This window comes from Acinonyx jubatus, chromosome C1 (genome assembly GCF_027475565.1).
Source record: "Acinonyx jubatus isolate Ajub_Pintada_27869175 chromosome C1, VMU_Ajub_asm_v1.0, whole genome shotgun sequence".
Classification (NCBI taxonomy): Eukaryota; Metazoa; Chordata; class Mammalia; order Carnivora; family Felidae; genus Acinonyx; species Acinonyx jubatus.
Genome location: NC_069381.1, coordinates 3635676 through 3660682, shown reverse-complemented (window position 1 = coordinate 3660682; position 25007 = coordinate 3635676).

Below are 25007 nucleotides of genomic sequence, written 5' to 3'. Positions count from 1 at the left end.
GCAGGATGCTGTCAGCTGGGTCCCACTTCTCTCCGGGCCAAGCTGTGCAGCCCCTGGGGCAGCCGGGAGCAGTCGGTGTCCCTACAGCCCCAGTGGCTTTGTCCCAGTGGGGAGTCCCTGAGATCTGCTAAGACTGTCCTACGGGCTGCCATCCGGCCACCTGCCCCCCTTGGCCCTGGATCGTTCAGAGGAAGGCCAGTGGAGGACCAGGGACCATGGCTGGTTAGAGTAAGTAGTCATCCGTGGACTTGGGGTCCTCTTGCCCTGCCATGAGCCTTGTTCATGGTCTCTAAATCCAGAGCACCCCAGAAGGGACCTGGTCTGTGCCCCCACTTGTGGCCCCTGGCCCACCAGGGTGCATTGAAGCTGCATGAAGTTGGGTCGGGCTAGTGCCACTGAAATGGCACATGGGGCCAGGCTGTAGACGTCCCTGGAGGCTTCCTAAAGAATTTGACTTTTGTTGTGGGGGTGCCAGGGAGTCGGAGAAGTGTTTGAGCAGCTGGGGGGCATGGTCAGACCTGGAAGAGCCAGGCTGTGGGCATTAGTTTCCTGTGGCCGTCGTTGCCAATTACCCCGAACTGGGGGCTTAAAACGATTCAGGTTTATTTTGTCGTAGTGTGGAGGACAGAAGGCCTTTCGTATGAGGGTGTCAGCAGGACCGCGCTGCCCCTAGAGGCTCCAGGGGAGGATCCTTCCTGCCTCTTCCAGCTTCTGGTTCTGCCTCTGCCTTTGTGTTCACATGACGTTCTATTTTCTCCGCGTGCTGCACTCCCCGGGCTTCTCTTATAAGGACCCTTGTCACTGGGTTTAGCGCCCACCTGGATAATCAGCATGATCTCATCTGGAGACACTTAACTTCAAATCACAGCTGCAAAGATCCTGTTTCCAAAAATATAGCAGTCACAGGTTCTGGGGGTTAGCATGTGGATGTATCTTTTTTGGGGCCCACTATTCAACACACTACTCTCTCCCATGGACCCCCCCCCCCTCCAGGCCCGAATACCAGGAATATGGGTCCCCCCCAAGGTTTGCTTAAATGTACAGGGAGGCCAGCCAAGGGCAGAGTAGAGAAGTGTTGGGAGTTTTTCCCTTCCCTTGGGTGTGAGGGATTTTTTTTTTTTTTTTAATGATGGGTGTTGCTGTAGCACACAGACCTCCCTGTCGAGGCTGGGCCACTCTGCCAGCCTCTTAGGATAATGACTCCCTCTTGGGGCCCTCGCTCACCCGTCTCCGCTGCTGTTAAGTCCTCTTGATGCATTGGATGTCTTCCCTTTTAAAACGTCCCTGTCTTGTTAAGTGTTCTGTCTGGCACAGGCTGTAATTATTTCTAGAAACTCGATTTCAGTATCAATTAGCGCATCTTCAGATGTGTAGGAGGGCGAGCTTGCTCCTCGTGCCCTGGCCTCTTGGAAATGCTCTTGGGTTGCAGCTCCGGGAGGGGGCAGGTACCCCCCGAGCCACAGCTGCTTCTTGTCGGGGTGGGAGCGTGGGCTTTTCCAAGTCAGGACTCCTGGCTGGACAGGGGTTGGGAGACGGAGCTGGGCTTTGCTCTCACTAGGCAGCATGGCTTCCCACCCCACTCTGGAGACGGGACAGGGGACCGTGAGCGCCCAGGCAGGTGCATTTCTGAGAAGCCTCCTTTCTAACTGAAGTCAGAGCTGACGCATCGTCGGCAGACTTGCCTTTGCCCGAAGTCGGAGGGCAGATGGGGTCAATTGCAGGTGTTCTCGCCCAGGGCTGGGAGGGACGCGGGGCAGGCAGCCGCCGTGTGCCGGCCCCAGGTGCCCCCCTCCCCTGTCTGCTGGGCTGGGGGAGGGACCCTGATGGGTGCATCTTTGCAGCCCCTGGGCTGCCTGAGCCCCTGTCCTCAGGCGATGTCCTCGGGCAGCTGACTGTCCGCCCCCGTTTGCTGGGACAGTCTGGGTTTACACCTGTTGTCCCGGTCTCCTCCTCTGTTTAGCATTTGTCTTACCCACTTCGAATCTCTCTTCCTCCTTCTCTACCGCCTTCTTGAGGTAAAATTCACTTAACGTTAGAGTAACCATTTGAGATGCATAATTCAGTGTTTGATGCGTTCGCGATGTGGCCCAAACATCACATCTGTGCTTCCAAAGCAACCCATCGCCCCAAAGGAAACCCCATCTCTCCGCCGGACCCCTGCCCCCACCCCAGCTCAGTGGAATTACGGCTTCTGGACCTTTTGTATCAATGATCACAGAGCCTTTGGAGACCTGGCTCCTCTCACTGCGTGTGATATTCTCCAGGCTCGTCCATGTCCTAGCAGACATCAGTGTCACATGTATGTGTCATCAGAGGTAGAGGACACAGAGACGCCAGCCACCTATCAGGGGCCCTGGCGTCCACTGCCTGGCTTTTTGCCCTGAACTCTGAGCTCCGGGAGCGGCTCCAGAGTTTCTCCCCCGGCCTCCGTGTGTCCCTCCGGGGAAGGCCTGCCCGCAGCCTCCTCCCTCTCCTGGTCGCCTGAGCTCCCAGGGGGCTTTGCCAAGCCACTGGTTCGGGTTTTAGCTGCTTGTTGACAGGGAAGGGGAACCCTCCTGCCTCCACTACGTTATTTCTTGCCGGACGCGGCCCGAACATTCATCTGTTGCTGGAGGCCGGGTTTCTTGGGGAGAGCTGAGTCCCGGCCTGGTGCTGGTGTCTCAGGCAGGACTGTGTGTCTAGCGGGTGACCCTGAGGAAAGTGTCCTCCTGAGTCGAGTCCCGATCGGAGGCAGCTGTTAGGAAATGGAGCACGTTAGCTGATGCTCAAAGCTGCTCTAATTGTTCCGGGCCTGAAACGCTGCTGCTTCCGCGAGCCAGATGACTGGTGTTCGGCGCTGCTTGGCTTAGCTCTCCGAATCCTTCTCCAGAGCCCCCCCACCCTGCCATGTTGGGGATCTGGCCTGCTCGAGCCTCCAACATCTTCACCCTGGAGGGCTCTGTCCTAATGGATTAAATTACTGTGGGCTCTTTCCCTGGCACATCTCCTTCCCGACTTTTGCTCCAGCCGAGTCTGCCCTGGCAGAGCTCTGGGAGCCCCCGGCCCCGCCGTCGCTCCCTCCACCCGCCCCACTCGCAGTCGGGAAGGTCGAGGGCCTCTCCGGGCCACGAGGCTCCAGCAGGGCCCAGGGGGCTGGCCCAGCGCCCAGCCGGGGGCCCCGTCCGCTCCATCGTGCTGCCAGCAGCTGCCAGTGAAACCAGATGGATGGGGGTAAAAGAGCCGGGCGAGATCTCAGCCCCCACAATGGTGTGAATAAAAATGCCTTCGGGTCTTGGGGAAAGATAGCTAAATGGTGTCCTTGCTTAGCTTCCATTTCTCCCATTTTTCTGAGAGAGCTGTCAGGGTGCCTGATGGCTTTGGACAGAGCCTGCTGATTGCCTGGGGAAGCCTTGACCCTTTCCCGGCAGTGGGTGTGGGCGCGGGGACAGGTGGAGAAACGACATCAGAAGTCTAGAATCTGGCGGGAGACCAGCAGGTGTTGTGCCCTCTCCGGCCAGGGGCTCCCGCAATGCGCTCCTTGACCCCGGAAGGGTGGGTGAGTCCCCCCTCCTGCCGAGGAAGCAGGACGCCCCCTCTCTGCTGGCCTCCACGACCTGGATGTCAGTGCCTTCCTGCTCCACACAGAGCTCCCCATCCCCCCCCCCCCCCACGGCCCTGCGCCGTCGACACCCCAGTGGCACTGGCAGAATTGACCACACGAGGCAGATCCATGAAGCACGTGGCAAGTCCCACTGATTTCTTCCTTGCCTCTGCTTGACCTTCGGGCTGGCGCCTTTCCTTTGTTTGATTTCATTCCTCCATTAAAAAAACCAAATTCCCCCATATTCATGGATTTTATTTTCTTGCCTCTAGGAAACCAAACTTTCCTCCTAAAGGAAGAAATGAGATTCTGGATTCTTTCGTGTGTCCTGGGTATCGTGGCATGCGTGGCTTCCCAACAAGGCTGGGCTCACGGAGCGCATGGCCCACCTAACTGGGTGGGGGAGTTTGGAACCCGGCACAGCACTGCGCTCACACGGGGCTCTGGTTCGCCGTATTGGACACAAGCCTTGGGTGTCCTCGGTGATATTTGCCAGCCCCGGAGGGTGTGCTGTCCTCGAGGACCAGCCTGGCACTGGCCCTGGGGGGAGGGGGGTGGGGCTTTCCCCTCTGGCTCCTTCCACCACTTGTGGCCTTGGATGAAAGCCCTGGCCTCACCAGATTGGGGTTTCACATCCTGAACACCCTGCTGGGGAACCAGAGCCCTGGGCGTTGACCTTTGGCCAGTGGGAGGCAGACCAGAGAAATTCTTCCCCCTCTTCCTTACCATGGAATGACTGGGATCGTAGTTTCTGCCGGCAGCCCGGCCACAGCAGCCACACGGGCCAGGTTAACATACCCGCCCAGGGACACACGGGGCTCCGTGGCTCCCTGCCAAGCAGCCGCAGCCCTCGTGCATCACTCTGCTTGTTTCACACTTGTCCCTCTCCTTTTCTCCCTGTGGCTGACCCGGGTTTGCACCTCCCAGCTAAAGCCACAGGACTTTAATCCTTGCGTCAGGCTTGATGTGCTGGAAAACCCATGCTGAGACCTCCGGCTTGGGGTGGAGGGGGTTTTGCTTTGTTGCAGATTCTCCCGGGATCGGCTGATAGAAAATATCACCGTGGCTCACAGCGGTGCTCAAGGCTCCGTGGAGAATAAGCAACCATCTGCCCATCTGTGTCTTTCTGCTGCTGCTGGTCAAGCCCCCCCAAGAGTTTTGTTTGATGCATCAGGAGGACAGAGGGCTGTATTCCTTGTGAGCAACTGACGTAAGGGAGGAGCTGTTTTGTGTGCACGTGTGTGTATGTGTGTGTGCACACGTCTATATGTGCACGCCTGTGTATACCCATGCACACTCAAGTGTATGTGGGAATGCACATGCGTGTGTGTGTGTGTGTGTGTGCACGCGCGTGCATGCACAAAATGGCCTGCCTTCCAAGGGGTCACTGGAGGGGACGCCTGTGTGCCCTGCATCACTTGGGATCCTGGCCTCCTGTTGGGACCGGGAGCAGCACCAGCCCGTCCTCGCCCCGGGGGCCTCCTGTCCCCGGATGGCCACCTCCGGAGATCTGCTTGCTCACTTAGCTCCCCGGGATGGATTCTTTCACACCAGTTCTGATGACTCACTCACTCCTCCCGGTTAGCTTTAATTAGGTTCCATAAAACATCTCCTGCTGTGAGTTCTGGTTCAGTAATTACTATATCTTTCAGGTTCAAAGAAACCTGAATCTTTCCTTTTAGTAATTTAACAGAACATTTCACGCTTTAAGGGCTAAATGCCCTCCAGATTCCGTGGAGTCTTCTCCAAAGTGACTCTGAGCGGTGTTGGTGCTGCTTTTATTATTGGGAAAGCCTGGTGCTCCTCTTTTTTATCCAGTGTCTTTTCAGCTGCTGCACGGGGCCCTGGCCTCCTGTGTAGGAGCTCAAAATCTCAGTGGTCTATTCCCAATGCCAGCAGCAGAAAGCCCGGAGACGAGCCGCCAAAACTCTGCCGCAGCCAGCCTGGGGAGAGAGACCCCCGTCGTGCTCCAGATCATTAAGAAGATTTCTCTTCTTTCCTTTAATACTTGCTCCAAATAGCTTGCATCGGGGGTGTTCACAATAGAATGCCCAAGGCCGGGAGGCTTGAAGCCGTCTTCCCTGGGGGCGAAAACTGGCCTGGCTTGTTCACGCTCAGGAGCTCTCCAGCTCCCCCCTGCCCGCGTCTCTCAGGCCACCACCACCGTCCCCCCGGACCCACGGACCAGCTTCCTAGGGTCCCGCTGCCTCTGCGTCTCCCCACTGGCTCTTCTCACGCTGGCAATGTCCACCTTTAGAAAATATAAGTTTGAACAGTTAAGATCTAGTCTCTTAGCGACTTTGAAGTTCGTAAGCCAGGGTCATGGGCTCTCTTCTCTCTGCTGTGCATTAGGTCTCCAGGACTTAGGCATTCGGCTAGTTGCAGGTTGGTGCCCTTAAACAACAAAGGACAATGATGTGACAGGATAGAGGTCAGTAGTCACACTGCAGTCTGTAAACGTATCGACCGATGTGTTGTGCACAAACTTACACGCCATTGTGTATGGCAATCGTATCTCAGAAACAGGAAATACATTAAAAAAAAATAAAGAAAATCTAAGTTGGAGCGGGGCATGGCCCTGCTCTAAAGCAGATGGTCTCGCATGTTCCCCGGGGAGGAAGGTCCAGCACTTTCTCTGGCTCTGTTCTCACCCGCCCCTTTGGGCAGTGGGGGCGGGGCTGCGGCTCTGCCCCTGGGGCTGCTTTTTCTGGGGGGGGGGGGCGGCTATTGGTGCAGTATCTGGTCCCTCTGTGCCTCCAGCCCACGGCTGACTTTCATGCTTGGAGGGGAGCCGGGTGTGTCTGATTTGGGAACCCCTACCCTGTACGCCATTTCCTTCAGCTCTGCCTTTTATGGTAACGAGGGTGACAATTCTGTCCTGCCCTGCCTGCCACTTTGCCTTGTTTTCAGTTGGTGCAGAACTCAGCCAGGGAGACGGGATGTTATTCCTCTTGTGCCCAAGAAGTCCCCTGTGTGTGCCGTCTCCCTGCCTGGGTCCCTCCTGCTCCCCGGCCACCGTCTAAACCCTAGGTCCCCCTGGTTGTTTCTCGCACCTCACCCACACCTCTGCCTTCAGGACAATAGTTGTGATTTGTGATGCTTAACATATGTGGGCGTTTCCGTTCAATCAGTCACCGCGCCCCCCGCCCCGGGCCGTATGCTCCTTGAGGACAAGGACATCGTGTCTCGCCCCCCACCCCCACCTGCAGCACCTGTCCCGCCAGGCAGCTCTCAGTCCGGGGAGGAGGCTGGAGCAGCGGACAACGGGTCAGAGGCACGTCCACCTGTCCTGAAGGCCCCCGCATAGGGGCAGGTGGGGGGCGGTTCGAAAGTCACCCTGGTCACCGTCTCTCAGCTCCAGCCGCCTCACCTCTAAAACCAGGACCCTAACAGCGGAGTTAACGCACAGGGCTTTGCTTTATGCACGTGGTCAGTGTGCTTTGAGAACCTTTTTGTCGTTTTCCTGTTAGCCACTGCTGTGACTATGCTGCTACCAAGCGTTAGATGCAGATGTTTGAGAAGGCCTGGCGAAGGCGTCCCCTTCTGTCCCAGGGGGTGAGGATAGGAAGAAAGTCCTACAAGGACATCCATCTATCAGAGCTGTGTAGGACGGGCAGTGGCCTCAGTTCCGGCATCCTACTGACTGGAACGTTCTGTAAGGGTTTGACAGCCCCTTGACCCCTGACCTCTGCAGGGGCTGGAGGCTGAAGGTCAGCCTCACGCCCATCAGCCACGCCTGTGTGACCACCCCAGAGAGAACGCGGGACACCACGGCTTGGCGGGGCTTCCCTGGTTCACAGCGCTCTGTCCGTGTTGGCACTCGTCGTTTCTGGCGACGTGAGGGCTGTCCGCGCGCCCCCGCGGGGAGACGGCAGCCGAGGCGCGTGCCTGCTCTCTCCCGGACTCTGTCCCACGGGCCCGCTCTCTCTGCTGACTGTGGTCTGTATCCTTCCCTGCGACAGGCCATGACCATGACCATCAAGACTTCCCCGAGTTCTGGGAGTCCTCCCAGCAAATCACTGAAGCTGGGGGTGGTTTGGGGGACCCTTGAACACACCGTGACTCTCCAGTGTGATTAGAACCAAGTTATAGTTCTTGCAACTTCAGATTTTGATGTCATTCTGAGTTTATGCCAAAGTTGCGGGAACAGCACAAGGAATTCTTGTGTTCCCCACAGATGCAACCCCTGTTCACGTTTTCCCCGATTTGCCTTACCCTTCTCTCTCTCTCTCTCTCTCTCTCTCTGTACACATGTGCAGATTTTGTCAACCGTCCCGTGATGTGCTTGGTGCCTGCTTCTCATTGTCCAGGATCCGACCTGGGTCAGACAGCGCATTCCCTTTGTTAACGATTTCCCTTCAGTCGCCCGCAGCCTGGATTTGTTCCTCAGCCTTCCCCCTGGCAACTCTGACCTTGACGTCTTAGAAGAGAAGAGGCCAGTTATTCTGTAACGTCTCTGGCTTTGAGTCTCGTATCGTTTCCTCGTGTGGAGATCTGGGTTATGTGTCGGGGGCAGGTGGACTCCTGAGGTGGTGGCATTGTGTCCTTGCCAGCCCAGCGTGTCGAGAGGCACAGGAGGCCTCGGTGACCAAGGACTGATCACTTGGTTGTGGTTGTGTCCCTCGGGGCTCTTTGCTATGAGTTCCTCGTCTCCTGTTATAATTACCAGGTCATCCGTGGGGAGGTGCTTTGAGACTAGGTGAACATTGCGCCCCTAAACAACCTTTTAAAAAAAGTTTATTTATTTATTTTGAGAGAGAGGGAGAGAGAGAGAGAGAGAGAGAGAGAGAATCCCAAGCAGGCTCCACGTGGAGCCCAATGCAGGGCTTGAACTCACAAACTGTGAGATCATGACCTGAGCTGAAACCAAGAGTCAGATGCTTAACCGACTGAGCCCCGCCAGGCACCCCCCCTAAACAACCCTTTTTACCCACTGGTTTTAGCATGCCTGGGTGATTCCCTAATTTTAGCATTTCGTGTATATTTATTTATAGGCATTCTCTAAGGAAGAGTTTTCATGTCTCCCCCTATAATTTATTAAAGTTATCATAATTGTATTTATTGAGTTTGTTCCATTTTTATTCAATGTACTCACTTATTCATTGATTTATGTATGTATGGACTTGTAGTTTCCTATTTTTTCTTTTTCTTTTTAAGTTTATTTTGAGAGAGACAGAGACAGTGTGGGTGGGGGAGGGGCAGAAAGAGAGAGAGAGAGAGAGAGAGAGAGAGAGAGAGAATCCCAAGCAGGCTCTGTGCTGCCAGCACAAAGCTTGATGCGGGGCTCCAACCCACAAAACCGTGAGATCGTGACCTGAGCCGAAACTAAGAGTCGGACGCTTAACCCACTGAGCCCCCCGGGCGCCCGTCCTGTTATTTCAATGGGCTACGATCCATCGCTCTCGTTAGTGTCATACTCCGACTGTCCCAGATGTGGCTCACGGGAGCCCTTCTCGCTGGCTGCTGGTTCCTTCTGGAGCTCTGCACCATCCTTGGAGCATCCGCTCTCCCCGGGGCTCACCTGGCATCACCTCACCTCCAGGAGTCCCGGTGGGACTTTCTCTCTGGTGTTCTCAGATCCCGACCCCACTTCAGGGGCCTGGGGTCCTCAGGGCGGGATCCTCACGGGCTGGGGGGGATGCCTCCCAAATGGCCCTGGTTGCGGAGTGGCGATTGATGCTTTCATCTTTTGGAGACGGATGCGTTTCCTATTTTCAGGCTCGGAGCACGGTGAGGACTAAGTTCTCTCTGCCACAGATACCTAGTGAAATGGGCAAGTTGTGCAAACACACTCGTTGGCCGCACACATCGTGCCTGACTCACAGGGTGCGTGTGCAGATGTCTTCACGCCTTTTCAAACATGTGCCTGTGACGTGTTCCCGACACGGCAGGTACTTGAGTGTCACTCGCCATCTTCTTTGCTCCGAGGGCAGGGGCTCTTGTTACAGCGTCTCTGACCTGCGAGTGAGCCCCCTGTGCTAGGGGCATTCGAACCCAGAGGACACTCCCCGCCGGCAGGTTGGACAAGCTGACCCCTAGGATTTCCTGCTACCGGGAGGGAGAAGAGCTTGCTCAGACAGGAGTGTGATCCTGGGAGGAGGGGGGCCTGGCTCTCTAGTCCCCACCCGGGGGTCTCAAACAGGCCCGGCTGCTACTTCTCACTAAAGCAGAAATGACTGATGAGGCTCCAAGTGTGTCTCCTTCCAAGGTTGTGCTTTTCTTTCCTTCTTCTTCTTCTTTTTTTCTTTTTAAATATATGTGGAGTCATTCCATGTGCCATTCTCAACGTCAGACATCTTTGTGGCTTCTCGTTCAATTTTTACAACATCCTTGGGGATGTACGTGTGTGTGTCCTATCCCCTTTTTTTAGGTAAGGCCGTGAGGCTCGGCGAGGTCAGTGGTTTCTTCAGAATGTTCCCCGTCAGACAGAGACCACGTCCTAAATTCCATACCAGCCCACCTGCAACTAAATTGCACGGTGTGGCTGCTCCTTGGCCTCCCCTTATGGGCCAAAGACTCTGGGCGGTGGTAAAGTAGCAGAGTGCCAGATGCTCCCGTTTCTTCCTGGAAGAGGTGTTCCGGAACACTCCTCTCGTGCTCCCACCCCGGGGCCTTTGCAGCTGTTGTCCGCACTGTCTGGGACACTCCGTGGGTGTGGGCATGGCTCCCTCCTACCCTCCTTCGGGCATTTGGGATCTCCTGCCGGGCCTCCGGGCCTCCCGACCGCCATATTTAAAACCTCCCTAGTCTTGCCGTCCTCACGTGTTACCACCGGACATCCAGATACTAAATCATCCACTATTCTCTGCCTCCCCAGTGAGAGCGTAAGCTGTTGCCAGGCTGGCATTTTGACTGCGCTCTTCATGGCCAGACTGGATTCTGGCCCCGGAAAAACAAAGGAACTGGGCCAGCACCGGAGCCGGAAGGGGCTGCGTAGGCTGGGCTCTCTGGGCTCTGAGGGATCGCATGGGGCATGGCCTGCTGGTCTCCCTGGAGCACCCTAGGTTGTGTGTGCGTGTGGGGGGGACACAGCGCACCGTGTGCCCTGCAGCACGGGGCCTCTGACTCACATCGGCTCACAGGTGTTAACACCACCCCACCTCCCAGAAATTTCCTTGGGCTTATGGTGCTTCTTCATTCAGCTGCTCAAAGGGTGGTCCCCAAACTGTTACCAGTTTGGACAAGAAAAGTATAGGAATTGAGAGTGAGCGTTTGGAAATCCTTGCAGTAATTTTCAGGGTAATTTTATGTCTGTTGAATGTAATGAAACAATTGTGGCTTGTAGCTCGTGTCTTTTCTCTTTCCACTTCTTTCTACCCATTCATTTTTACTGTATGTTACAAAAATACTAGCTCACGATGAATAGGAAATAAAAAAAAAATCTGTCCTTCTCCACAGAAAGTTGATAAGTCTGCTCTTAAGAGAGACTTATTGGGGTGCCAGGGTGGCTCAGTCAGTTGGGGGATCGACTTCAGCTCAGGTCATGATCTCACGGTTCGTGGGTTCGAGCCCCGGGTTGGGCTCTGTGCTGACAGCTTGGAGCCCGGATCCTGCTTCAGATTCTGTGTCTCCCTCTCTCTCTGCCCCTCCCCTGCTTGTGCTCACTCTCTCTCGAAAAGAAAGAAACATTAAAAAAAAAAAAAAGAGCAACTTATTTATGACGGACACTATTTAGGAAAAGTCTGTGGCTGCAGAAAGTGGCCTAAATGGAGTACTGAGGGGAACTAGAGCAATGGGGGTGAATCAGAGAGGATGGAGGTCGGCAGTGACTGCTGTGGGAGCTGGTCCCTCAGGCCTGGGGGAAGGATTATGGGGAGATACAATTATGGGTCTTCCAATATCTGAAAGGCTGTCCTGGGTGGGGCCAACCAATTCTTTGTAGCTCCCATTGGTAGGATTAAAATTTTGTCTACAACAGATACTCAGGCATACTCACTGAATAAGAGTATGAATTGATGAGTAGTGGTTTGTCCTTCCATCCACCATTCATCCTCCACCATCCATCCACACATCCACTCATCCATCCACACAATCATCCATCCACCCTTCCATTCATCTTCCATCCATCCATCCATCTATCCATCACATATTTATTAAGCACCTATGATGCTCATTATTAGAACAGGCACTGTTTGAGGTGGTGATGATACCACAATAAGCACAGACGACCACTCCCTGCCCTTATGGAGGTGACACCCTTGCAGGGGAGGAAGATAACTAAATACGTAATCAAGTACAGCATTCCCACTTGTGCGAGGTGCTATGAAAGAGAAAGCAAATGATGGGGGGTGGGGGGCGCTGGCTTTGGTTGGGTGACCAGAGAAGTCTATCCAAGGAGCTGACATTCACGCTAATTCCGGAAGCATGAGAAGGAGCTACTGTTGAGGGTGTCTGGGGAAGGTGTGTTGGTAGAAGAGGCAGAGGGGTTCGACAGGAAGCTGGGGAAGGTGCTCAGCACATTGGTGGGACAAGGTGAGGCTGGAGAATTAGGCAGGGCCGGACTGGTCCAGGCCTCACGCGTCACTGAGAGCGTTCCCTGGTCCTGGAGGTGTTTCAGTGAAACGTGGTGACCATCGGCCAGGCACAGTGTATTCCTGAAAGGGGTGGACGCCCTTCTGAGGACACTCCCACTGCTGGGACCCTGGAACTGCAAAGCTGGCAGGGGTCACAAAGCCAGTGTCCCCGGGGGCTGGCAGGGTAAGTGTGTGACTGCTGCGGGCCAGGTGCGAGTGGCGCTGGTGCGGCCGAGGACCGAGCGACTTGGCCCAGTGCCACCTGCCGGCGGCCCTGCGCGAGGGTGGGCTGGCGTCGCCCAATCTCCAGCTTTCTCAAGAGAATCTGGAGGTCAAGATTTTACACACAGCCTCCTAAATTTTAAGTGTGACCTCAAATGAAAAACGCACCAACTAACTCTGGAAGGACACACAGCCTTGTCTCTGGGCTGGATCCAGGCCGCCGGTGCTGGTCTGTAAGCCCTGGTCTGCCGTGTCCCGCCACTGTGGCCCGGGCGCTGCAGCCCTGTGCTGGCTGGCCATGGGGCCTGCCCCACCCTCCAGGACGCCCCGTCTGGGGAGCGCCGCCCCCCCACATCCGCAGGGCCTGGGAAAGGCGGGTCGGGTGACACCCTCAGAGGCTTCTTTCTGTTGCCCTGGGGTCCTGGCGCTCGGACCCTCGCAGGCCCAGCTCTGCTTCACTGTTGCAGTGAGAGGAGCACGCAGGGTCCCCGGGCCTGAGGACCGTCTGCCGGGAGACCTGGCGGTCGGTCCTGGCCGCACGGGCCACAGCGCCGGTGGCTCCTCCGGTCACCTCCGCCCTTCCCTGCTCAGCAGAGGCCCCGCCCGCGGAAGGAGGAGCGAGGGGGGTGCGTGGAGAGGGGATGGGAAGGCCTAACCTTGAGCTCGCCTATCTGTTCCCCGGCTTAATGAGGCAGTACGCGCTCACAGGGCTTCGGGGCTCGAACCCACAGGCCGCTCACTGTAGAGGGAAGCACAAGAAGCACAAGGAGGAAGACTGTGTCGTCTAGACCCTCACCCCTCTGGGACAAGGGCGGGACACGCGGGGCCCTCCCGCTGCTTCTTGAGGGCGGGCGTGCTGGCTTCTGGCCCTGGCCGCCAAGGCTTCGGCGCTAATCCCAGGGAGTGGTCAGTGCCCGGCCCTTGAGGCTGGGAGGGTCTTTGTGACCGAAGCACGGCCACCAGCGGAGGGTGGCGACGGTGATGCTCAGGCTCCTGGGGTTAAGTCATAAAAGGCCCCGTGGGGTCGGCCTGGTTCACGGGGACACGAGCTCTTTGAGCCGCGAGCAGCCGTGTGAGAAGTGCCACAGGGGCACGGGCACCAGGCGCTCTGGCTGACAGGCCCAGCCCGGCTGGCCTGAGGTGGCCCCGGCCCAGGCGCCAGGCATGTGAGGCCACCGGCCACCTTGGCCGGATCCTCTGGCAACTACCTGTGCCACGGGCCCCGTGCGCCACCCCAGCCGAAGCCCCGGCCCCCGGAGCAGGGGGTGGGGCCCTTCCCCCTCTGCCCCCCCTGCCCCCCGCCCCCAGCACCACCCACAGAATCCAGGGGTGAATCAAGCGGCACCAAGTTTCGGGCTGGATTGTCGTGCAGCGGAAACCACAACAGGGGTCATTAGGGTCATTAGGTGCCGCCTTTTGTAAGTTGCTTCTTTCCGTCAGTATCCCATGAGCGTTTTTTTGCCATTAAGTGGTTTTCTACAACATTGATTTTCACGGCTACATAATACCCTGCAGTATGGACGTGCCGTGATTTATCTGACCAATCCTGCAGGCTAGACATCATTGCCCCCTCACCCTCCATGCCGGCTCCCACCCCACGCACCGCCCCCCACCCCTTCCCCTGATTTCCACCAAGGCAGCTCCCTGCCCCGGGGGCAGCCTCGTCTTGCTCATCGCCGGCCTCTTGTGCTGGGAGACCACGGCCCCCTCCACTCCAGCCCCTGCAGACGCCTGCCTGGCTCGGGCCCGACTGACGGCTTCCGGGCTGAACCGTGCAGGAGGGAATGAGGAAGATTCCAGGATGCCACGAACTTGTGCCTGGTGCTGAAGGTTTTACCCTAGGCTGCACGTACCTGTTTGCCTAACACTAGAAGGATCTTTGTTTTTCTCTGTTCTGTAAGTAAGTGAAGCTATGGGGTCTCTGGAGAGAGAGCATGGACTCGGGTGCTCCCTAAGGAGACTGTTAGGAGAATCTGCAGCCCCTGTGCTGGCAGTTCCGTCCTTTCTTCCAGAAATTTCTTTGCCTCCCTTTATTTTTTTTTTATTTTTATTAAAAAAAAATTTTTTTTTTCAACGTTTATTTATTTTTGGGACAGAGAGAGACAGAGCATGAACGGGCGAGGGGCAGAGAGAGAGGGAGACACAGAATTGGAAACAGGCTCCAGGCTCTGAGCCATCAGCCCAGAGCCCGATGCGGGGCTCGAACTCACGGACCGCAAGATCGTGACCTGAGCTGAAGTCGGATGCTTAACCGACTGTGCCACCCAGGCGCCCCTCTTTGCCTCCCTTTAGAAGGACACCATCAGGCAGCCTCAGTAAGCACCCCAAGCCTGCACCGACACGTTCTTTCAGGGAGGTTCATTTCTCCCCAGATAATCCCTCCACTTCGCCATAAAGAGACGGAGAAAACCCCCTCTACTCGTGATCTCAAGGATCAGAGTGTAAGGCTTCTCCCTCATTTCTGGCAGATACAGGACTAGAGCTGGTCAAGAATTCATATCATTAGAGCCATGAGTTCTTTAAAATTTTTTTTTTAATGTTTATTTTTGAGAGAGCGAGAGAGAGACAGAGCACGAGTGGGGGAGAGGCAGAGAGGGAGGGAGACACAGAATCCGAAGCCGGCTCCAGGCTCCGAGCTGTCAGCACAGAGCCCGACGTGGGGCTCAAACTCACGAACTGCGAGATCATGACCTGAGCCCGGGTTGGACACTTAACTGACTGAGCCCCCCAGGTGCCCCTAGAGCCATGAGTTCTGTTTTCAGATTCATCCGCATGGCAGAGTGGTGGGTAGTTGTTTTATTTTCCAGCTTTATTGAGATGTAATAGACACATAACATTGTGTAAGGTTAATGTGTCCTATGTGTTGGTTGGATACATGTATTATACATGCAGAGTCAGCTGGCACCTCCATCCATTCACATATTACTATTTGTGTGTGTGTGTGTGTGTGTGTGTGTGTGTGTGGTGAGGATGTTTAAGAGCTACTTTTTTTCAGCTTTTCAGCTTTCAAGTATATGATACAGTATCATTAGCTATCATCACCACACCATGCTAGATCCCCAGAATTTGTTAATCGGGTAACTGGAGTTTTGTACTCTTTGACAGATATCTCCCCATTTCCCCCACCCCCAGCCCCTGGTAACCACTGCTTTATTATCTAATTCTCTGAATTTGGCTTTGTTTAGATTCCACATATGACTGATACCATGTAGCACAGTAAAAACCTTGGTTTGCGAGCATAGTTCGTCCTGGAAACATGGCTGTAATCCAAAGCACTCGCGTATCAAAGCGAATTTACAGAACCATTGGCTCAGTTCTGATCATGTGACGTTCAGCGTCACGGACGACTGGTATTGCAAAATATCGCTCGTTCATCAAGTTAACATTTGTTAGAAATGTTTGCTCACCTTGCAGGACATTCACAGAACAAGTTACTTGTGATCCAGGGTTTTACTGTATTTTGTATTGAACTGTATTTTGTACTGCATTCATTTCATACTGTATTTCATCTAACTGATTTCGCTCAGCACAGTGCCCTTAAACGCACCCCAAACCGTCCCAGATGGTAGGCTTTTCTTTGTCCTGCCTGCATAGGATTCCATTGTGTGCCTGCCACGCCTGTATCCATTCATCCGTGGCACTTTGCTTGGGTCCGGATCTTGGCTATTGTGAATCACGCCGCAGTGAGCACAGGCGTGAGCATCTCTAAGAGATCCCGATGGCCATTCCTTTGGGCATATATACCCAGCAGTGGTCATGCCAGGTTGGTCCACTTGTAATGTTTTTGAGGAACCTTCACACTGCTTTCCACAGTAGCTGTGGCCAGTGTCTCGACTTCACCATCGAGGGTTCTTGCTCCGTCGTTGCTGCTGGGTCTGGCAGAGCCGGCCCAGCCTCCTGGCAGGAACAGCACGACATCACGGCTAATGGGGTCAAGTGACTGGAATTCAAGCTCTAACGTGGCCACTTGTCATTCAACTTCTCCGAGCTACCCTTTCCTTGTCTGTAGGTGGGGGTAACAGCAGAATGTACCGTGTCATAGGTTGATGTGCAAATTTAATGGGATCCCGTAAGTAAACTCCTCAGCATGTGCCTGGGACAAGCAAATGCCCGATGGAAGTTCTTCTGAGATCAAGTTGTCTGCGACTCTGGTTACCAATCGGTTGATGCCCACGGCTCGGGTATTGTGACTGATCCCCAGGTGAGCTCTCCCAGTGGTGGCCACTGCTGCTTTCTCTGTCCACGGTGTCCTAATGTGCCATGCACAGCACGTCGCTCCTGAATAATACCCCGTAATTAAATCAGTTTCTTTTTTTTTTCAACGTTTATTTTATTTTTGGGACAGAGAGAGACAGAGCATGAACGGGGGAGGGGCAGAGAGAGAGGGAGACACAGAATCGGAAGCAGGCTCCAGGCTCCGAGCCATCAGCCCAGAGCCCGACGCGGGGCTCGAACTCAGGGACCGCGAGATCGTGACCTGGCTGAAGTCAGACGCTTAACCGACTGCGCCACCCAGGCGCCCCAATACCCCGTAATTAAAAATAAGGTAACCGAACTCTCCATATGTGAGAGCCTCTGTAAAGACCAGAGTATAAAGTGACCCCTTCTCCCTTTTCTTTTTATAGAGATTTACAATACAGATTGGAGGATAACGGTACTGACTGGGCTGTGTGAGCCCTCCAACTTTGCTCTCTGTCAAAGTCGTTGGGGCTATTCTATTCTACGTGAATTCTGCGATCAGCGTATCCATTTCTGCAGAAACCCTGCTGGGATTTTGACTGGGACCGTGTTGGGTCCATGCATCGGTTGTGACTCTTCCAACATTCTTTTTGGGGGGAACAAATGAAGAAACTTATGCGACATACGGGCCCGTCCGGGATGGCAGATCGCAGGGCCCCGTGACTCGGTTTACCTGGCTGGCTTCGCGTGGTGCTTCTCAAGGTTCTCCCAAGTAAAAGTCACGGATGAAGAGGGAGGTCGCTGCCGTGTGGCTGGCTGCCCTCAGTGTCCTAGCTGCAAGCTGTCCACACCATCCTTGACGATTTTACCTGCCCGATCTCCAGATGGAGACACAGGGGAGCCCCCCCTCCCCCAGCTCTGTGGCCTCCGGGTGGACGCGCCCACACCCTCCACATGCTCGATGGCTCCCAGCCCGACTCCTAGGATCCATGCCAAGCAAACCCTCGGTATGATTTGAATCCGCTTCCCAGTTTGGGGATGGAAAGGTAACAGACGGACAAACAGAAAGAGTGACATTTCCTCAGATCCCAAGGCAAGAGTGCGGCGTGTAGGAGCCACACGACGCCGCAATGCCACTTTGAGGGGTGCCCCCCAGAGAAACGAGAGCACCCGTCCACACAAAACCACATACACCCGCGGCCGCGGGACCACCACCAGGAGGTGAAAGCGATCCCAAGTCCATCAAAGGTGACTGGAGAAACAGAATGTGGTCCATCCGTACACTGGAGTCTTCGTCCATAAAAAGGAGTGGAGTGTGGACACGGGCTCCCGTGCGTACGGGCCTCGGAAACATTGTGCTGAGACAAGGAAGCCAGACACGGAAGGTCACGTATCGTCTGGTTCTGCTTCCACGTTTAGAGCAGGAAATCTGCAGAATCAGCAGGTACATTAGAGGTTGCCAGGGGCTGAGGGTCGGGGCAACGGGGTGATGGTCAAGGGGTGTGGAGTCTGTTTTGGGGGGTGATGAAAATGTTCTCAAACGGACCGTGATGATGGTGGCACATTTCTGGGACTGTATACTCCCCCCCACCCCCCGCCCCCCGCAAGCTGTGTACTTGATTTATTTTATTTATTAAACTTATTTTAAATGTTTAGTTTTGAGAGAGACAGAGAGACAGAGAGACCGAGTGGGGAAGGGGCCGAGAGAGAGAGGGAGACACAGAATCAGAAGCAGGCTCCAGGCTCCCAGCTGTCAGCACAGAGCCCGACACGGGACTCGAACCCACGAACCGTGAGATCATGACCTGAGCTGAAGTTGGACGCTTAACTGACTGAGCCCCCCAGGCGCCCCAAGCCGTGTGCTTGAAACGAGTGAATTGTATGCTGTGTGAATTCTATGTCAGTCAAGCCGTGAAAACACGACGAAGGGGGCGCCTTGGTCCATCGGGTTGGCCACAGCTGCTCAAGCATTCCTATGTCTACAGACGCTTGGGTGGTTTTAAGGCACGGATTTCCAGTGTGCAGAGGTCTGGCACTGGGTGGGGGCGGGTCACAGCTGGGGTTCAGATGCGGTTCAGACGCGGTGTGCAGGGGCTTCTTGGGTCCCTGATTTCCAGCGTCCTTGTGCCTCCGTGTGAAAAAGGGAGGGGAGGCTTTGCAAGCAGCAAAGCCAGAGGCGTTGATCAGTATTTGGAGCTTTTTTAGCTTGGTCTCAACCTCCCCTTCATCAAAACAGATGTGTTAAAAAGCAGAGGTGAGCCTGGCAGGGTGGGAGCAGGGTCAGGTGGGGATGGGAGAGGGCGCTGGGGGGCAGGGGGTTGGGCAGGCCAGGGAGGGTGGGGGACGTGCAGCGCTGTGTGGGGAGGGTAAGGAGCACAGGGATGGGAGGGTGTGGGGGGCGGGGTCAGGGCAGGGATGGGGTCAAGGACCCGATGGGTGGGGGGGGAGAGGGCAGGGGCAGGTGTGGGGGAGGGCAGGGCACGGCAGGGTGGGGTGGGGGTGGGTGGGTGGTGTTGGACAGGGGAGTGTAAGGGGCACCGGGGCGGGTGCAGGGGGTTGCTGTCGGGGTTGAGGGCCCGGCAGGGGCTGGGCGGGGGCTGGGACGGGTAGGGGGCTCTCAGGGGGTGTCCATCCTGCAGCCAGCGGTCACTCTGCTGCCTCGTCCGGCTGGGGACCAAGCCGCCTGATCCCCTCCCCGGCTGCCGCACTCCTGCCCCCCGCCCACCCGAAGGCAGCGCAAGGAGCTGAGTCCTTCCTGCGGGGGCTGTAACTGATGAGCAGTCTCGGCAAAGGTCACCCTATTCCGCATTTCAGATTTAAAGACACGAGAGGAAGATCACAGTGGACACAGGAATGGGAAGCCTGGGCCTTCCAGGAGCCTGGACAGCCCCTGCCGGTCCCAACTGCCTGGGAGCCCTGCCCGGCCCCTCCCCATCTCAGGCCCTGCTCCTGGCCTCCTCCTTCAGGAAGGCAGCCTCAATCCCTCCCTTTGCAGTCATGACCAAGTCCAGGCTGAACTGAGATCTGCAGGCAGGGAGGGTGAGCACATCAGGGACCACGCCTCACCACAGGTGGCTCTGGAAGGCCTGCTTACAGCTGCAGGGGTCTGGACTGGCGACTGGCAAAGCTCGGCACTTGGAGACGACACAGCCGGCAGGCCCGGCTTGCAGTGGGGACTGGACTGGGCCCCTTCCCCCACTGTCCTGCCCCCCAACTCCATCCTTTCCAAAGGGCAACCCCTTCCTCTGCTTCTTCTCCAGGGCTGCCGTGAGGGTCACACACAGTGGGGCTGTGGGTGAGGTTGACACAGGGAAGGGGCCGCACCTGCCTATCAGGGACACTCACCTGAGTTCTGTGAGCCCCTTGACTGGCCATGAGCAGGAATTTCTACTTGCATTGTCCTTGGCAACAGTGAGGAGAAGAAATGGATCTTCCCGAAGGTCATGAAGACTTTAGGGTCACCCCAAGACTGGATGATTAAGTCATTTCCATGACGAAGGTGAAGGAGTTATAAATATGCAATTAAGGTCCCAAATCAACAGGCCTTAAGTTTTCCCTGGGTGGGTCTGACCTAATCAGGTGAATCCTTAAAAGGGACGGCACCCTTCCTGGAGTCAGAGGTTCTCCTCCTGGCTTCCAAGAGGCAAACCGCTATGGGTGAGAAGGTCAGGTGGCTGGAACCTGAGGGTGGCCCGGAGGAGCAAAGAGTGACGGGGACGTCAGTCTCAAGAATTCTAGGAACTGGATTCTGCCAACAACCTGAAGGGGGTTGGAAGAAGACGCCAGCCTCCAAGGGAGAGTGCAGACGGCTGACTCCTTGATTTCAGCCTCAGGGACCCTGGGCAGAGGATCCAGCTTCCCTGTGCTGGACTCCTGACCCCTGGATGCCGTGAGATGACAAACGTCTTAAGCGTGTAGTAACTTGTTGTGTAGCAATAGAAAACTATAGTGTGATGTCAGTTACGTTGTCTCACTTAGAAGGCAGAACCAGCTATAGTCAGCTTGGACTGTATTTGTTTATTTTTGATATGATCATTAGTTTAGGTTTTAAATAATTTCTTCTCTCTGCCTTTTTTTTTAAGTCTTATTCTTAAAGAAATGAAGCCCATCTCCTGAGTCCTAGGTCTCCAGGACTGCTGGTGCCGTGTCCTCTTTCATGCACGTGGATCTTGTGGCTTTGAACCCTGGGACACGTTGGGGCTCCTGGGCGGCTCAGTTGGTTACAGTGTCCGACTTTGGCTCAGGTCATGATCTCAAGGGGCATGAGTTCGAGCCCCACGTCGGGCTCTGTGCTGACAGCTCGGAGCCTGGAGGCTGCTTTGGATTCTGTGTCTCCCTCTCTCGTTGCCCCTCCCTCACTTGCACTCTGCCTCTCAAACGTGAGTAAACGTTAAAAAATTAAAAAAAAAAATTAAAACGAACCCTTGGACACGTTTGGAGGGAACCAAAGACCGACACCCATTAATGTCCACTCTGGGTGACGCATCAGCAAATCCATGAGTTCAGGTTCTGGTTGGCTTTCTGTTGGCTGGCAAAGCAGGCCACTTCCTTTTTTTAAATAAGACGTTCTTCCACGAAGGCTGTTAATATTCATGCGTAAGTGAAAATGTATTTGAATTTACGCAAAGTGTGTTTGAAACTCGCGAGTGTTGCATGTTGAAACTGAGGACTGGGCTCACCGACATCTCCTGTGGTGGGACCAGCTCCCACTTCGGTGTTCCGCCGGTTACTCTCCCCCATCCCCTCCTCCAACCCCACCCCCCACCCTCCACGGCAGCGGTGGGGGCTCCTCGGAGCAAGCTCGAGCTGGCTCGTCTCGGAAAGCAAGGGCAAGGACCAGAGCAGCCTCAGCCTCGGTCAGGGTTGCAGCCCCATCTTTCTTCTGCTTCTGCTGTTTTCTCTTTCCCTTCTTCACCCCTGCCCATCTTTGGGGCCCACGTTTCTTCACCATCCACGTGGCCACCCGTAGCAACTGAGCTTGTAGGTGACAGCCTGGTGGCCCGGATGGAAACTCCTCTAGGCTGCAACTCAGTGCTCCCGGAAATCTCATCAGCTGCGCTCAGGGGCTGGGACGACACAGAGCCAGCCAGCTGCTGGGGCTGGCCCTCGTGGTCGGGGGTACTCTCCGGAGAGGGGGTGGTGATCTCTGCCTCCTGCACAGCCGTATCGACAGGGCAGTGCTCGTGACACCCCAGCCACGGGTGACCGTCCATCCAGGATGCTGAGGGTCCGGGGGTCCTTCATGGTTGGCACACCAACGATGCAGGGTCTACGCTGCCCTCGGCCGTGCCCCGTCCCTACTTGTGGCCCTCCAGAGTCAGCAGACCCACCGTGCTCCCTGGCTCACCAAGACATCGAGGCTGCGTGTGATGTTCAGTCCCCCACTGTGGCCCAGGCTGTAGCTGTGCGGGGGTGGGGGTGGGGGGTCTGCTTCAAGGGGTCTGCTTGAACCAAGTTCATCCAAACTCGTGTTCCTGTGAAAACGCATCCCTCCCGAGGGCAGTTGTAAAAGGTGAGGAGCCTGGCTGCTGGGGCAGGAGCCAGCCTTCCCCCTGACCTGGGTGCTGTCCCCCTGGCAGGCGGTGAGAATGGGCTCTCCCGCACCCAGAGGGCAGATCGTCTGGAAGGGCACTGTGGCGCGATCCGGTGTTTACACGGCCATGCCACCGTGAGCCGCGGCTGGCCTCCCTTAATGGATTCTTTTAAGATTAAAACGTCAGTGATCAGATATGAGATCCTTACACGGCCTGAGCAACTCTATTAAGTGCTCTCAATCATAGCCAGACCGAGCAACTTCTAGACGAAATAACGGCTCAACCAAAAGCGCATTCGACAACTTGCCAAAAGTGAAAAATAAGCCTTGGGATGGGAAATGACATAGATCTCAGACAGACGTTGTCAGAACATAATAAAGTTGAGATGTATGACACCGGGGTGGAACTGGGGTGTCCCTGCTCCCGTCTGGTGGGGTGGCGGGGTGGGGGTGGGGGATCCAGAGGCGCTGGGCCCGTCCATCTCTCTTCCTGGTTCCTGTGGAAGGAGCTTGAAGGATGGCCAGGGAGGCAACGAATACACATCACATCCTTCACTCCCTGCGAGCACACGCCTCCGTTCACTGTGGTGGGGACACCAAGTGAAGACAGATTACCTGGCAGGTGGGGGCAGGTGAGCTCCTATGTGCGGCCGGAGGTTTCTTGGATAAATGGCAAGAAGGCATTCGTGGCTTGAGGGATGGGCTCGTCATTAGCAGTGGGACGTTTGAGCCTCCTTTGTCCGCTGCAGACCCTCTCTGCTGCTAAAGGGCAGCCATGGCCCTCGCTGCTCCCCGCTGGGTACCAGCTGCTCCCCCAGCCTGGGTATCCCCACACGGGGGTGAGTGAGCACAGGGCAGGGCTGCATGCTTTCTGCCCCCCTGCCCCCCCGCCCTGGGGCTTCAGGTCTCTCTGGGGGCAGGAACCATGTTTTGTCTCTAACCCAGTGCCCAGCAGAGCACCTGTGTTTAAGAAATGATTCTTTCTTCCGGGGCACCTGGGTGGCTCCGTCGGTTGAGTGTCTGATTTTGGCTCAGGTCATGATCTCACGGTTCATGGGTTCGAGCCCCGCATCGGGCTGTGTGCTGACAGCTCAGAGCCTGGAGCCTGCCTCAGATTCTGTGTCCCCCTCTCTCTCTGCCCCTCCCCCACTCACACTCTGTCTCTGTCTCTCAAAATAAATAAACGTTAAAAGAAGAAAAGAAATGATTGTTCAGTGAGGGACCTAGTCGCAGAGCCGCAGGGAGGGCGTGCTTTGTGACAGTGAGGGATGCCACTTCTAGGCTCTGAAATGCATCTTTTGGGTTCTTGCGGTTGCTATGGACTGAATGTTTGTGTTCCTCCCAAATTCGCAGGTTGAGATCTTGACCCCCTGATGGTGATGGCATTAGGGAGTGATCGGGTCGTGCCAAGGGAGCCCTGATGATTAGGGCCCTTACTGAAGGACCCCAGGAGCTCCCTGGCTCCATCTGTCATGGGACGCAGGGAGGAGCTGGCACCTGCCAGGCAGACGGGAGCCTTCACGGATCCTGGTGGTGCTGGCGCTCTGGTCTGGCACGCCCCGCCTCTGGGACCGTGAGAAACCGTGCCTGTTGTTTAGAAGCATGGTCGATGGGGCGCCTGGGTGGATCAGTCGGTTGAGCGTCGGACTTCGGCTCAGGTCATGATCTCGCAGTCCGTGAGTTCGAGCCCCGCGTCTGGCTCTGTGCTGACCGGTTTGAGTGCCGGCTGGCCCTCTTCTGGGGGTAAGCCTCGGTGCTCTCTGAGCCCTGAGAAAGGGGGGGGCGCCCGCCTTGCAGGGCCGCTGTGAGCATTGTGCACCACACAACAGGCGGGCACTAGGATCTGTTTTTCCCATGAAGGGAGGGAACGCCAGGATCCGGGCCAGGCTGGACTTCATCACTGTTGGAGCAGAGACTGCAGAACTGAGGGTGGAGACCCGCCTTCAGCAGGTGTGACGGCCTGGACAGTCTCCCGGGGACCCCCATCTCCCATCAGCACCCCCACCTGCCTGTTCCTCCGCGGCCAGTGTAGCAGCTCCTAGTGACAGGGTGTTTGGGCTAAATGAAAACCAGTGACCTGCAGGTTAACACCCGCGTCCCCTTCCCCACTGTACCGTCCTCCCCCGGCAAGGCTGGATCTTTCCCAGGGCGGGAGCCCAGTCCTGTTCTCCATGGACTGAATTTGTCTTCCCATTTGTGAAAGTTATTAATTTTTTTTAGAGTAATTGTCCACTTACCCCCCTCCCCCCCATTCCTCCTGTCTGTGTTGTGAATGTTCTTATTTAAAGTGAAACCGGGGGGCCATTGTCAGCCCAGGGACGGATCAAAGGGCCATACAAATGTGTCAGAATGTGCTGTGACAAATGGAGGTTATTTTCCTGCAAAGGTATTTTGCAAGCCTGGGCTTAGAGTCAAAGGGAGCTTCAGAGTGTAAAACGTTCAGACTGTTTTCATGGTCTTTGATAGGAGGTGGCACATCTGTCTCATCTGACGGGTGGCCTTGTGGCAGGTGATGGAGGCTGGAGTACAGAGGCGCCCCCCCGGAGGCCAGTCTGCCGCCTTGGGGAGCAGGTGGCCACTTCTCTATGGCCCTGAGGGCAGAGGCTGGGTCAGCCTCCTCTGTGGCCCGGGACTCTAAGGGGTCAGGCCCCCGGAACTGCTCTGTGTGTCTCCACACGACCTTGGGGCAACGCCCTTCCCTCCCTGGATCTTGGCTCCTGTCTCTGAACGGGAGCACCAGGGTCCCCTGGCCTTCTCCAGGTGGCTGTGATGTACTCCTTTTACTAAGTTCTGGGGGGAGGGAGCATGCGGGTGTGACCCCCTCCAAGCTTTCGTTCTGGAACACAGGGCTGGTAGTTATTGGCCAGTTTCTCTCCTGTGGCTTCCTTCCCAGCCTTGCCAAATGGTGGTTATTCTGCAGATGGGTCTGGAAGTCCAAGGTGGGTTTGGAAAACAGTGCTTGGGGTGGGCTTTGCAGATG